The sequence below is a fragment of the Periplaneta americana genome, chromosome 2 (assembly GCF_040183065.1).
Source record: "Periplaneta americana isolate PAMFEO1 chromosome 2, P.americana_PAMFEO1_priV1, whole genome shotgun sequence".
NCBI lineage: Eukaryota > Metazoa > Arthropoda > Insecta > Blattodea > Blattidae > Periplaneta > Periplaneta americana.
Genome location: NC_091118.1, coordinates 154,443,808 through 154,459,452, shown reverse-complemented (window position 1 = coordinate 154,459,452; position 15,645 = coordinate 154,443,808). Strand labels below are relative to the sequence as shown.

Genomic DNA, 15,645 nt, shown 5'->3' with positions numbered 1-15,645 from the left:
CTAAATGTCCTTATGTAGATGGTGTCCGTGGTGTTCTTGGGGGAGTGGTAATTGTTTTCTTCAACGAGAATTTCACATCAGTTTTCGGCTAGAACCAGGTCGTACTCAATTATGATGTCATGTGATACGTCGGAATCTCAATTCTCTTACGTGATTAATTGTTAATACATTAAGGGTGCTATTCATAGACATTTCGCTAGCCCGCGCTACGAACGTGCTAAACTAGCCCCGGCTATCGACTGATTACTTGTACAGGATTCATATCATATCATATCGCTAACACGGGTTTATGAATACGAAAAGCGTTAGTTCGCTGATCATCCACCGGAAGCCCGCGCTAAGAATGTCTATGAATACGGCCCATAGTCTTTAGAATCAAGGCGAAAGATATGCTGAACTAATTGATCTTCCATGTTTTTTTTATCGAGAATTGTACCTTTTCCTATTTGTCTGATATCAATCACTTAACTAAGATTGGTTGAATGGAAGTTGAGTAGTTTCATACATGCAGGCAGACACACAAAGGGAAAAACAGATAGACGGATAAAGTGGCACTAAAAAGCTGTATGAAGGATTACGAAATCTCCTAGACCAAACACACAAAAATGTTGATAGAGACAGCCCCCCATGTCATCTAAGAAGCGAAATCAGGGAGAACTCAACACTTGTTGAGGTCTCCCCAAAACACAGTGTCGAAATCTCCCCTAGTTACACTTTCGTTCAAAAGATGACAGCACGCCCGAAATAAATAGCCTATAGGCCTAATTGTTTTAGGATAATCACTTTGGCGTCTTTACTAACTCGTAAAATGTATATACAATAATATGTGCATGTCTAATATCACGCACATCCAGTCAACGTACAATATTATATTATATTATATTATATTATATTATATTATATTATATTATATTATATTATATTATATTATATTATATTATATTATATTATATTATATTTAATGACTGAAAAGGAAAGTGTAACTCATATTGATTGTGTTCAAGCATTGGTTTTTCTGAACCGACGCATGCGACGTGCGAGGTACGAGGCCCGCTTCGCACAAATCCGGACTACACGAGAGACAGTGAGTGGTTTCTATAACTGTGAGATGCGAGGTCTGCGCACCTCGCAGCTATAGAAACCACTCACTATCTCTCGTGTAGTCCGGATTTGTGCGAAGCGGGCCTCGTACCTCGCACGTCGTATGCGTCGGTTCAGAAAAACCAAGGCTTTATTGACATCTGTGAACATAAAACACAAGTTGAAGACACGAGATTCACTTGCATAGTGCTCGCAATGCCTACTTTTCTTAAAAGTGTCGAGATCTCCCAAAACGACCCTAATAGGTTAATGGAGTCTTTGATAGCCTTGTGGTTTCTTTAATGGGTTGGCAGACTCCTTGATAGATTGGTAGACTATTTTATAGGGTGATGATCTATTTCATGGACTGGTGAACTGTTTATTTTGGTTGATTGTGCAAAGGAAACGAAAAAATCTGTAGAGTCCTAGGCTAAGGGTTGCGTACGCTTGGGTTTGAATCTAATTTAAACTACGTAAGCTCCAAAACAAATTACCAATTATCTTCTTCGCATTTTGACAGTCATACCTGAAGAGCTTGAAATATATTTTAAAAGGTAAGCCTTTTGGCTTAGATCGAAAACAAGATAGGAACGGTGGAAAGTTCTATCTAATTTCCTGCTATAAATATTGAATGAAACTTTTTTACTCCTGTGAAATTTATGTTTCCTTACAAATAAATTTTAAAATCAAACAGCTTTGACTGTATCTAATCAACTAAACAGGAATTATTCATGTTGATGTCTAGTTTTGATATATGTTAAACATGTTGCTTTACTTTTTATCATAAATTTATAATATTTTCTTTTTGTTTCAGGTAAGTTACCCTGTTTGTCATTGCATTAGTGAGGATATCGAAGGTGTTGGTGAGTACCGGCTGTGTTTGGTATGAGAATTTACTTATATAGGAATGTAAAATACTAAATTACAAGTATAATAATTATCCACGAATTAGTATGTGTAACAAATTTCTTCGACTCTAGTATGAAGCAGAACCCTACGTAGAAGATTTAAAACTCAATATTCGTGATACATTGGTTCATTACTGACAATATGAAACATGAATAGTTAGAGATAGTGTACACAGAATATTATCGATAGCCCTGGAAACATTCTTTGCACTTAATTTATTTTGTCTTTAATTTTTAAAACCAGTATTTATATTCATGTGATTATGCCTGTAATTATGACATAGGTTTCCTCTTTTACACACATTTACTTTAATTCATAACTAAGAATAAGGAATTCAGTAAGGTCTTCAAACATTGTACTAAGATATATCGATATAATAAGATAACCTGTTTTAGGACACTCCCTTTTAAGGAACAAATGGGCTGCGACATTTCGTTAAATGTAATTAATTAATTTACTAAAAATGATTGATATTACAGGTACCTCATTCATTTATCCCAAATGTACAGAAAAAAACACAAAACAAAACAAAAAAAAACAGAAACACTTATTTAATTTTTAAATTACAAATTACAAGTTAGAATTGGACCGTCGTTGTAAACAAAAGAGAAAGTGTTTCGTGGAAAATATTGTGTCATTTCAAAATCGTTACTCCATGTTTGTAATGAAAACGTTAGCAGGTTGTATATTGCGAATTTTTAAAGAAATTTTGCAAGTTAAATTAAATTTTGATGAAAATGAAGAGACTTTTAGCCGGCGATAAAGTACCCATTTTTTAAAAGATTATCCAGAAAATAAATTTATGCTTATAGAGTAAACTTGCCTAATGCCGTGATACCCCTATTCCCGTGATACTTTTTTTTAACCTGAATGTCAGTCAAAGCTTTGCCGTTCGATCATCACGACAGACATCTGTCGAAAGAGTGCATCTTTTAGCTACATTTGAGACATCGGTGAACTTTCAAGCAAGATACCCAATCCCATGATAGTTAGTGGAAAAAAAGTATCACGGAATTAGGGATATCACTGCATTAGGCAACTTTACCCTATGTCGTGGATACGTTGAGATTGAGGGATTGTTGTTCTTCGTATTCAAACATAAAACAAAAATTGAATATCGGTTTTACCAGAATTTTTGACCCGATCAGAGACAGTGAAATCCCAATTAGCGATCGTATTTTAACTATAGACGAAATATGGATTTATAATTACTATTCAGAAACAGAAAAATAATCAAAAGAGTGGAAACACTTCGTTTCTCCTCGCCCAAAATTTTGAATTAAAAAATCGGTACGAAAGTTTTTCGCATTACATTTTTGGGACAAAGTAATCATGTTGGACTACTTAGACCAAGTGAAAGTTCTGGCTAGAATATAGGCTATTATTCGGGAAAATTTTTGGACAAACGCCATGGTAAAATTTCCAAAGTTCTTCTGTTATTGCAAGACAACAGGCACACTCGCTTACATGCCCCTGATTGCGTTGAAGAAAATTGATGAAGTTGGCTTTAAATTTATTAATTTATTGACCATCCCTTATACACCCCAGATTTAGCCCTCTCAGACTGTCACTTATTTCGATAACTAGAAGAAACATTGGAAGGAAAGAAGTTCTCATAGAATGAAACAGTAATAAGCCCTGTGAAAGAGTCGTTTGCCGAACAAGACAATTTTTGAAGCTTAGAATTGCTTTTGTGCTAACGATCTTACTAATAAACCGTGTATAGTTTTTATACGAGACTTATGCAGAGTTGGGACAGAAAACGTTACTAATAAACCATGCATAAGCCATGGATGTATAAACAGCTTTTAACTATAGCCTATATGGGAATTGCTTTGCAGTGGTTATATACACACAAAACTCGTTATTTAAGAGTTATATATAGAGAAAAAATGGCCGCCGTCTAACAATTGTTAGTATCGATTGTCATTTTATGATGGTTGCCTTGTAACCACAGAAGAACAAACCAAAGAGCACACCAATAAATAGAATAATATTGCTGCTACAGCAACTCTTTAACCAAAATATAGCGTGGCAATCGGTCAGGTTCAGTTGTACTATCGATACATAGCGTGGCACACTAGCGCGATCTATCGAATGCAATAGAGAACCTCAGTTATTCTATTACCTTTCGTAATGAAGTAATGATGAAACTATGACGTAGTTGTGTAACAGTTGTAGTGTTATACACGATGTATGTAGTGATTATTAGTAAGGAATTTACACACGACTTATAAACGAGCTGTAGTGCTTTTATTCTGGATCTTCATGGTCACCCTCATTGAGGGCAGATTATTTTGTTAAAAAATAGAACCTTGTGTAAGTATAAGATAGTTAAACGTCTGTATAAGAGTTTTTATTAGTAAGATTATAAGTGTCCATGTATGGTGGGTCCCTATCACCACGGCATGGCGCGTCCTCAGGTTGCGGATAGAGGAGACGGCCTCCAGATATGGAGGGTAGATGCGAATATATTGAATAAGCAGTCGTGGACAGCTGATTAGGGGTGGTCCTCCAGCTTGGGGGTTGGGCAAAGGGCTAACAACCAATCACCTTAAAAAACAGCTTGTTACGAATCCCTACAATAAGCCTCGGAATAGGACTATTTCTGTATGGTTGTGAAACTTGGACTCTCACTCTGAGAGAGGAACATAGATTAAGGGTGTTTGAGAATAAGGTGCTTAGGAAAATATTTGGGGCTAAGCGGGATGAAGTTACAGGAGAATGGAGAAAGTTACACAACGCAGAACTGCACGCATTGTATTCTTCACCTGACATAATTAGGAACATTAAATCCAGACGTTTGAGATGGGCAGGACATGTAGCACATATGGGCGAATTCAGAAATGTATATAGAGTGTTAGTTGGGAGGCCTTGGGGGAAAAGATCCTTGGGGAGGTCGACACGTAGATTTGATGATAATACTGAAGTGGATTTGAAGGAGGTGGGATATGATGGTATAGGATTAATCTTGCTCAGGATAGGGACTGATGGCGGGCTTATGTGAGGGCGGCAATGAACCTTCGGGTTCCTTAAAAACCATTTGTAAGTAAGTAAGTAAGTAAGTAAGGATTATAAGTATATGGAAACATAGACGATATATATTTTTGTATTAAAAGTTCGTCCGTGTAATAAAGAAGTTTTTACTTTCATAATTTCTTTCAGTACAGTAGGCTATTTCACTGTCCAAAGTTCCTTAGGTCATATTTATAAAAATAATTTATTCTTCTATCAAATACATTAAGATTAACACGATTTGGATTGGATAGAGAACCTGTAGAGCTGGTTTTCTTCTAATGCAATACTTAAGTTTTTTTTCCTCACAATTATTTAACCATTGCTCCAATTTTGTCACTCGTCTCATTGTCTGTAAACAACCAGTATGGTTTAAAAGGGGCGTTAAATAATGAATTTAATATGTCAATTATTATTTCTCACAGAAATGCGCTGAAAAGATGATTCAGATCCAATATATAGAGAGACCTCAGTGATGTTTCCAGAAGCCATTACTCATCCGGAGTTGTAGTTAAAGAATTTTTCTTCGAGTCTACGTGTGACAAGTAAATATCCAAAGATATAAACAACGCTTTCGCCAAAACTTTTAATGAATGTGCATTAAAAATACATACGTGATACATTGCTCCTGTATGAATGGTAGAAGCGAGCGGGTAAAAAGAGGCAAAAGGGAAAGGAAATAATGTATGGCATTTCTTACACACGTTTCTTAACAAGAGGGTAGAAAATGATGAAGGGGGCGGAATACGTACAAAGCGCAAGAGAGGGGTTAGTAGGTGTGTAAAAAGATGTGGGGAAATGATTTAAAGCGGTAAATAGACTAGTGCGTTATATTTTTAACGGGAGGACCTACATTTTAGTGTTATTGTGCTGTATATACTTTAAGGATTAAAATTATTTTTAAGCTTTTGAACACTGGATACTGTGCGTAATTGTGTAATCAATTAGGCTATAATGTTATTAGATGCTTTAAAATTGGAGTGTTCATTAGGGAAAGAATAAATTCTAATATTTATAGAATATAAACTAGGTCTCCTCTCTTCACAAAGAGATTCATATTCGATTCCTGGAAGATTTTGTAGTATTTAGGTCCTAGGATGGGCGAAGAGAATATAATTTTAAAGGCATGTTGGGTCCGTTAAGTATAGTATCAATCAAATAGTGTAAGTTCTTACAGTCAATTACTTAACAATATTACATGCATTGAACCTTTATGTTATTACATGAAATAGTATTTACAAATTATGACAAACGTTTTCACCAATAAATTTGGCATTTTCAGGTCACATTAAAAACATATTAACATAAAATGAACACTTAAGATATTCCAGTTAAACACAATCGTTAAAAATTAAAAACTGGTATGAAAGGCAGTCTGAGTAATATGCCATTAAAATACGTGTAGCAAAATGATGTTACCAAGATGTCGTGGAATATGCTGATAACACTGCATTAACATGGAAGTGTACATAATGAAGACAGAAGGCATGACAATCTTCAAGTTTATGCAGGTCAACTTCTCCTCAACCTTCTCGGCTTTAATTCCATGCGTCCATAAACAGCAACACGATCGTCCTATATATTGTAGCATATCATCATTTTAGGAACTACACCTGCATAAACTTGAAGACTGTCATGCCTTCTGTCTTCGTTATGTACACTTCCATGTTAATACAGTGTTATCAGCATATTCCACGACATCTTGGTAACATCATTTTGCTACACGTATTTTAATGGTATATTACTCAGACTACCTTTTATACCAGTTTTTAATTTTTAACGATTGTGTTTAACTGGAATATCTTAAGTGTTCATTTTATGTTAATATGTTTTTAATGTGACCTGAAGATGCCAAATTTATTGGCTAAAACGTTTGTCATAATTTGTAAATACTATTTCATGTAATAACATAAAGGTTCAATGCATGTAATATTATTAAGTAATTGACTGTAAGAACTTACACTATTTGATTGAAGAGAATATAGATTAATAGATAGGACCAGAGAAAGCCTGTTGTTCCCTAACCTGCGGATTTCCATGATTATCTGTTTAACTTATAGTTACAAAACGTTCACAGCTGAGTGATGTGTGGTTCTTACGGCAGAAAAGTTGCAATGTCCTTGTTCCAGAGCTGACAGTACAGCACTCGTTATATATTATACACTCGTAAATAAATAATAGTAGCGTCCCTTTTATCCAGAACTGACAATGCCGGCATGAAACCTGAAAAAAAAAAAATCGGTGATATCACATCGCCTGTTTGCTTTCGGAAGTAGTTAAATGGAAAGAACGTCACTCATTTTGACACATGTTAAGGAACTTGTATCAAAGGAGCATTAATGAGCCTTCACTGCGGACATTTTGTACTGCACTTTGTTAGCTGCCACGTCAGTTCGCCAAGTTTGCAAGTGCAGTTCTTTTTAGTGTACCTACATCCATTCCGGAAAAATACAATTTTTATTTTGATAAAGAAATATAATTTTGGTATTTCAAATTTTCTAACCAATTGAGGCATTCATTACAAAAGCCGCACTTGTCAAAAAGTATAAATTTTCAGTATGATAAAACTATCCCAGCTCTGATTCTGTGGTTTTTCCGAAAGCAGTGATATTTCAAATGCCTCTTACAACTGAAGTCTGGGTTTGTTGCAGAAAATAATAAGTATACTTCATTCATTAGAAATAGTGACATCTATCGAAATACATCAAGAAGCCAGTGTCTTATTTTCTTTGACAAGTGAGTTTTTTTCAATTATTGAAGGTTTTTTTCCAGTCTTCTTGAATATAGAACAAGTAAAGTTAATGGAAAGCTGGACTTGCGACTTGGAATATCTACAAGTGTCCTGCTTAGAGGGATCGAGAAATAAGTGCTAATTTAAAGTATAAATAATGGTTTTATAATATAACTTTTTGTATAACTTGATGTAAAAACTCTCCGAGTTTCGGAGAATGGTCAGTGCAACTCGATGTGTGCGCCTCGAGCTACCCTGAAGACATCTAAAAGGTACTCAACCTTCTGCCAAGTGTTCCGTAACATTTGTGGGGTGATTAGCGCAGCTGCATTTATAATGCGTTGTCTCAGTTTTTCCAAAGTGTCAACTGTATTACGTTGGTACACAACATTCGTCATAAAGCCCCAGAGGAAGTTCAATAGGTGTCAAGTCGGATGACCTAGGTGGCCAGGGAAGGGTTCTCCTCGTCCGATCAACCTATTGAGAAAATTTGCATTCAAGAAGCCACGCACTGCTCCATAGTAATGGGGTGGAGCCCTATGTTGCTGAAAACCGATTCTGGAAGGAGTTGATTAACAACAAAAGTTCTGCAACATATCCAGATACATATTCCCTGTGACTGTCGCCTCGATGAAGAAGAATGGTCAATGACGGAATGTTCTACTGAATGGAGCCAGGCTCGTTTCCACGATAAACGTTAGTGCGCATGCGCATGAACATGCAACTCTTTTTTTAAAGCATTGGTGCATAAACTTGAACAGTTTCTGCATCTTGTCAGATGTAAATTACGATATCTTCATCTGATTTTAAATGGTGAGCATTTAGTCCTCGATCCCTCTAAGCGGAACACGGTATATTTTCAGACTATGTTCAAAAACCCAAACTAAAATTTTATATCATTAACAATTTATTAAAAAAGTCTAATTAAATGAAATATGAAGTTTGAGTCCGTGACAGTAGAAAATTTGGGAACCCCTGTTCTATATTAATTACAAATCGTGTAATAACCTTTTGTGCACGGTAAATATAGGCCTATATTATAGGCTTGTAAATATAAATTTAACTTTAAGATAAGTGTTATTTTAAAAATCGTAGCTTTCGCATTTTACCGCAAATTCAGAATTTATTAAAAGGGATATACAGGTCATAAAAATGAAAACACAAAAGCACAAGTATTTACAGTCATATCGCATTTTATCACTCTTGCGAAAAATCATCACCTCTAATTATTATCTTAATTGTTTTAAACTTATATTATCACTTGACCTGGGTTTCTATCAGAATTCGAATATACGATCTACCAGCAAGGGACAGAAGATTGGCGTACGTGCTGGCATGCACTGGAGCTACAACATGGGGGTTCGCACGTAAAGGCAGGCGCGGCGTCTGTTACACGATTCTTTGCATGTTGCCACTTCGGTGTCAACACACAAACTGCTTGGGAACTACAGAGATAGGAAGAGATTACTAAAGAAAATTCTTGTATCACGGAGAGCGAAATTATTCTACGACATTTAGATCATGAGGTCATAGACATTATTTCTTGTCTGTACGACACGTCACTTCTGCTAACACAGCGTCATTATCGGGTTTCCAGTTTAATTTGTGTTTTCTTCAATTTTTCTTTTTCTTCTTCTCTGTCTCTCCTCTTATCCTTTTCTTTCCGTTCTCTGCTATATTTTCTGTATTATATCTGCTTTCTTTCCTCTTTTCCTTCCTCCTTTATTTCTTCACTTTTCACGTAGTTAGTAATTTCTTCTATCCTCATTACTATTTACTATAAATATGGATCATACGATTAGAAACTAGAAAAGAACAAAACGTAGTAATTTGAACATCAATATAAATGTAAATTTAGATATATTACTGTTTGCAGATGATGTAATATTATTAGCAGATACTGAAGATGGCCTCCAACGTTCTGTTTTCCAACTACAACTCATTTCTGAAGGAATACGGGATGGAAATTTCATTTAATAAAACTAAAGTAGACCCTAATGGGATTCATCGGAAAAAATAATCTCCGCAGCAAAATTTGCCTTTATGATAAACCTGTAGAACAAATAAATCCATGTTTTAAATATTTGGGTTATCATTTGAGCTATGAACAAGAAAAATACAATCTATTCCTACAAAATTAAATTACTTTAACTATGCAATGAATATCATTAATAACAATTTCAAACCTCTCTTGTACAAAAACGTACAAGAATTACAACCTATAAAACATTGGCGAGACCTGTTCTCATATATGGAAGAGAAGCTTGGACCATACGTAAATGTGGGGAACACCGAATCACTGCCAATGAAATGAAGTTTTTAAGAAGAACTGCTGTCTACTAGATTAGACAAGAAGAAAAATTTGGATATTTTGAAAGAATTAAATATTGACCTAATTTTAGAGAAAATTCAAAATTATAGACAGAAATGAAAATCTCATATAACTTACTCAGTATGCCTAGAACAAGGATACCACACTAAGCACTAAATTACCGCCCTTTAGGAACAAGATCTTTGGGCCGTCCGTCCGCTGAAACGATGGAGTGAAGCCGTAACAGGCCACTAGGCTTAATACGTGATAGGAAAAAGAAGAATTATTTCTTCATTCCTTTTTCACTTCTTTCTTTTAATTTTTAATTATATGAGGAACCCGGTATCAATGACGGACATGCGTCATTCATTTGTATCTCAATTTAATTAAGGATCGGTTCTTCAAGTATTTTTTCACGCTCTTTCCAAATCTATGGTTCGTTTATTTCAGAAAAAAAAAAACATTTACATGCTTTTGTGAACGTTAAAGTAAGTTGTTACTTTCATAATCGCATACTTCCATATGTAGTTTGTTTCAAAAAGTGGACATGATCATTTCAGCCAATCAGATTGCTGGAAATGGCTTAAAACTGTCATGGCGACTAGTTAATGTGTACATTTTGACGAGCTAGCATGTTTTAATGATTATATTTCCTTTTATTTCGGAATTTTTATTGAAATATAAGAATTTTGGGGAACCTTGAGTTTAATATTGAGCGCAATACTTTGGGAAGTACGCCTGAACTGACTAGAAAACGTCAGTTTAATCCTGAACAATGGAAACGCGCTAAAGGAAAACAATTTAAAATGAATCCTTCACCAATTAAAATAGGAGTCAAAGTAAAGTCAGAGAAACTTGTGGACTTCCAGAAGTTACTAAGTACACACTTCGGAAGTGACTGGTAGACCCTATAGTATTGTAATCCATAATTCTAATAAAAATGTAGACATTCATAATGAATGTTATTGTTCTGAAAAAAAAACAAACTTTAAATGAATTGCAGTAAAATAAGGACTAAATCAGTGATACTATTATAAGAATTGAATATAAATAGCATTACAAATTTAATTTTTCTAAGTTTTCCAGTTAAATATTAGTTTTAGAATAAAATCAGAGATTCCATAGGATTTTCTCATCACTACCTGGATTCTGGGTTGTGCGTTTCAAAAATGGACACTTGCTTCTTTGTTTGTTTGTTTCAAAAACGGACAAAAGTCAGTCTTAGTTTCAAAAGCGGACAATGTAAGTTAACTTTTAAGTAGGTAGTCTATGTTTTAAAGTGTTTTAAACTAATATTTTTAAGTAAAGACCAGAATCATTTTGTTAATGAAGTTACCAATATGACACACAAAAAAATTTATACCTTATAGGCTACTAGAAGTTAACATTCATTCATTCACAGTGTTCTGCCCAAGGGAGGTCTTTCACTGCAAACCCAGCATTCTCCAGTCTTTCCTATTTTCTGCCTTCCTCTTTGTCTCTTCATATGACCCATATATCTTAATGCAGTCTGTCACCTGATATCTTCTTCTGCCCCGAACTCTTCTCCCGTTCAGCATTCCTTCCAGTGCATCCTTACATAATGAAACAAAAATATGGTTCTACTGAGAAGTAATGAAAATGGCTCTTGTTCGTTTTTGATGCTAAGCTCCCCATATTGTAGCTCTATCTTGCCATTAATTTCTTGTTTTCGTTAATTTCTTACCTGGAATGGAATGGAATTTTGGGAGGGGGCACTGTGACCCAGCACTGCGACCTTTAAAGATCTGTTGCGCTAACCTCCAATCTAGGCGTAGTTTCAAACACACACCGGCTGACTACACTAAGGTTCTCTGCGTACCCAGATTTCGAACTGGCAACCTCACTCCACCGGGACTCCAACCCAGACCGTCTGCGTGACAGACTGAATATTTGACCACTCAGCCACAGTAGGAGATAATTTCTTACTTAATTCTCACTTCCTTTCTTTTGTTTTAATTATCAAGCTTACCATGTTGTGTGTGGTAAATATAATCGTCATTTAAATGCTTTTGACTACAGCAATCCTAACTAAACGTAAAAAATTGTTATCAAAATATGAAGAGTCCACTGCAAGAATGATGGCTGTCACTTTCTTGTCGAAAATGAACCAAGACTGTCAATGCATAGCTTAAGACATATAGAATGTACATAGAGAGTTATATAGCATTAACACTGATAATCATTGTCCAGTAATGATCGGAAAAAAAAGCTTTGAGCGCTAAGCGCTAAGCATTTCAAACTTTCAATTGCTTCTCCTGCAAAATGTATTCCAAATGACATCTATCAGTCTTGCAGTGGACTCTTCAATTACAATTATAATTACATACCATGTACACATTTGTGAGCTTTACTGCTATGATGATGATGATGATGATGATGATGATTATTATTATTACTAAAACTTTTGAATAAATATATGGCTCCGAGATATAGTGTTCATAAATAAGAGGCTGACAGAGAATTAATCACTCAATTTCACGACACTGAAACTTTGTCGTAGCATGAACGTGTTTGAATTTATGTATTTAGGTCTTTTACGTCATTCCGCATTTTTCTATAGAATTTTAGACAAGAGGACTTTGTCATTTAACATTTATTACTTCGTGTTGAAAGAAGCGGTTGAGGTTGCGACATTAGCAAATGCGTTTTAGGAAGAAGAGTAGCCTACATAAAAGGCAGAATTTCGATTGTCGGAGCTTGAATCTGTTGTTTTAATACTCTTGAAGAATTTTGATGACGAGATACGAAGTATGTGAGCAGAAACTTTCTTTTCCTGTAATGTGGGGTCAGTTTGACTGCAGGCATGTTTGTTTACCAGGTCAAGGACCGGCAGCTGTTCGCAGCTTTATCAGACAACCTCATCTCTGACGACACATCTGTGGGTGCATGAGAAGTCACTTTTAAGAAGACACAAGTTTAAAAATTCTAGATAAAACAAATTTATTTATTTATTTATTTATTTATTTATTTATTTATTTATTTATTTATTTATTTATTTATCCATCTACGCATCCATTCATCTATGTATTTATCCATCCATCGTAGATGCTGGCAACAACAGGTGTTGTTAGTAGTTTTTGTTTAGTCAATTGTTCGAAAACACGTTTGAACTTCGTAAGCGACACCAATAAGGCATCACTCATGAGGAAACTAAGCTGAGAGATAATGGGGGTGCAGACAACAACTGTAGTATTCTAAAATACATCGTAGATTGTTATTACTAATATAGCCTATTATTATTATTATTATTATTATTATTATTATTATTATTATTATTATTATTACTACTACCACTACTACTACTACTACTACTACTACTACTACTACTACTACTACTACTACTACTACTACTACTACTACTACAATTACTACTGCTACCAGACCTTTTAGCAAAGGTTCAATTTTCTTGCACGTTGTTTTAAGTTTCTGATAACATGCTCAGTTTCTGTGGGGATGATCATACATATTTTATTGGCTGGAATACGTTTGTTGTATGTACTAACTTTCAGACCTAATATGCACTGTGGTACGGTATACAACAACAACAACAACAATAATGATGATGATGATGATGATGACGACCGCCGCCGTGACTATCTGCAAACCGTATGCACTCAACAAAGAGGTCCGTGGTTCGACTCCCATTGTGTTTAATGGAAGAAATTTATCTTCCGTCCACAAGAATGGACGTATGTCCCTTGTCATGTTTTTCGACTATGTTATCTTAGCTGTTGCCTTGTGTCATGCTGACCACACGAACAGGGAATCCTTCAATGTGTTGTTCAAATGATAATCTCATCTACACCGTAACATAAGAGGTGGTAAAACTTACAAAGAAAGAAAGAAGGAAAGAAAGAAATAGGCCTAAGTATAATAATAATAATAATAATAATAATAATAATAATAATAATAATAGTCCACACGTGTGGAGTAACGGTTAGCGCATCTGGCCGTGAAACCAGGTGGCCCGAGTTCGATTCCCGGTCGGAACAAGTTACCTGGTTGAGGTCTTTTCCGGGGTTTTCCCTCAACCCAATATGAGCAAATGCTGGGTAACTTTCGGTGCTGGACCCCGGACTCATTTCACCGGCATTATCATCTTCACCTCATTCAGACGCTAAATGACCTAAAATGTTGATAAAGCGTCGTAATATAACCTCTAATAATAATAATAATAATAATAATAATAATAATAATAATAATAATAATAATAATAATAATGTGAAAAATTCCACTAGCAGAACTTATAAATAACGGAATTTCTAAGTGCCGGAAACTTATCCGCAAAGTAAAATGTTTTCATTTATATGATATGCCAACTTTTTTATTGTCTGCATAAAAAAATACCACGAGACGTACACAACAGTTACAATTCCAAACCTCTATGACAACAAAATTTCGATACTTGGGAAACAAGGTTTATCACGATTATACACAGCAGGTGTGAACATTTTCAAATAAGTAGGCTAAATAAATAAGAGTTTGATAGATCGAATAATAAATTAATACATTTTAAGGTTATTAAAAATAACAACCATTCTAAGAAGAAAAAAAGGAATAATACACGAAAAACTGAGTACAACACGTTAGAAGAATAAAGAAGAACCGTCTCAGAAATCAGAGAAATCTAGGACGATCTCTGAAACTTTAGGCGAATTCCAAACAAGAATATTTGTTCATTAAATCTCGTAATAAAAATCTGTAATTGAAAATTTGTTACGCGTTCAGTTTCTTTTGCGAACCACGTCAGACTACTTCATGTATGAAACAGCAGTTAGGGCTAGTATATTCACTTGTAAGAGAGATAGCTTTGCATTGATATTCAGAAAGACAGTGTTCAGGAGCGCGTGCGCAGAATTTTAAAGTATAAATACATTCTGTATTTAGTTTGCTGAGGAAAACAGCTTTTGAATAGTGTGTAGGTCAGGATGGTTTATGATAGAAACAAACTCTTACAGCTACTCGTGCGCCGGCTTGTAATGTTCGTCGCCCGCGATCCTCTCTCTCTATCTCTCTCATTCTCTAACTCTTTCTTCTACTTATTATTTCGTTTGTTCATCTTTTTCTTGTCTATGTATATGTGAAGTTTATGAGCTGTTAAATGAGATTAACATCATAACAGTTTCAAACCGCGAACACACACACACACACACACACACACACACACACACACACACTCACTCACACACATACACACCACTGCTTCTAAATTCAGTTGTCACTTTGTAATGCATGTAATATCTTGTCATATTATAACTATCTTGCCTTTGTTTTTTTTTTTTATTTTTGAGAAGTTTTATGCGCTTGTCATCATAATAATCATACTTACAAATGGCTCTTAAGGAACCTGGAAGTTCATTGCCGTCCTCGCATAAGCCCGCCATCGGTCCCTATCCTTAGCAAGATTAATCCTGGCTCTACCATCATATCCCACCTCCCTCAAATCCACTTCAGTATTATCATCAAATCTACGTGTCGGCCTCCCCAAGGATCTTTTTCCCTCCGGCCTCCCAACTAGCACTCTATATGCATTTCTGAATTTGCCCATACGAGCTACATGTCCTGCCATCTCTAACGT

The 15,645-nt window shown here is 35.2% G+C and overlaps 1 protein-coding gene across 2 annotated transcripts in view; it reads left to right on the top strand.

Annotated features, from left to right (window-relative positions):
• The window catches only part of LOC138694712 (homeotic protein antennapedia-like), a 1,006,890-nt gene that overhangs the window by 743,222 nt on the left and 248,023 nt on the right, over positions 1 to 15,645 (top strand). The gene's annotated exons all lie outside the window — the stretch shown is intronic.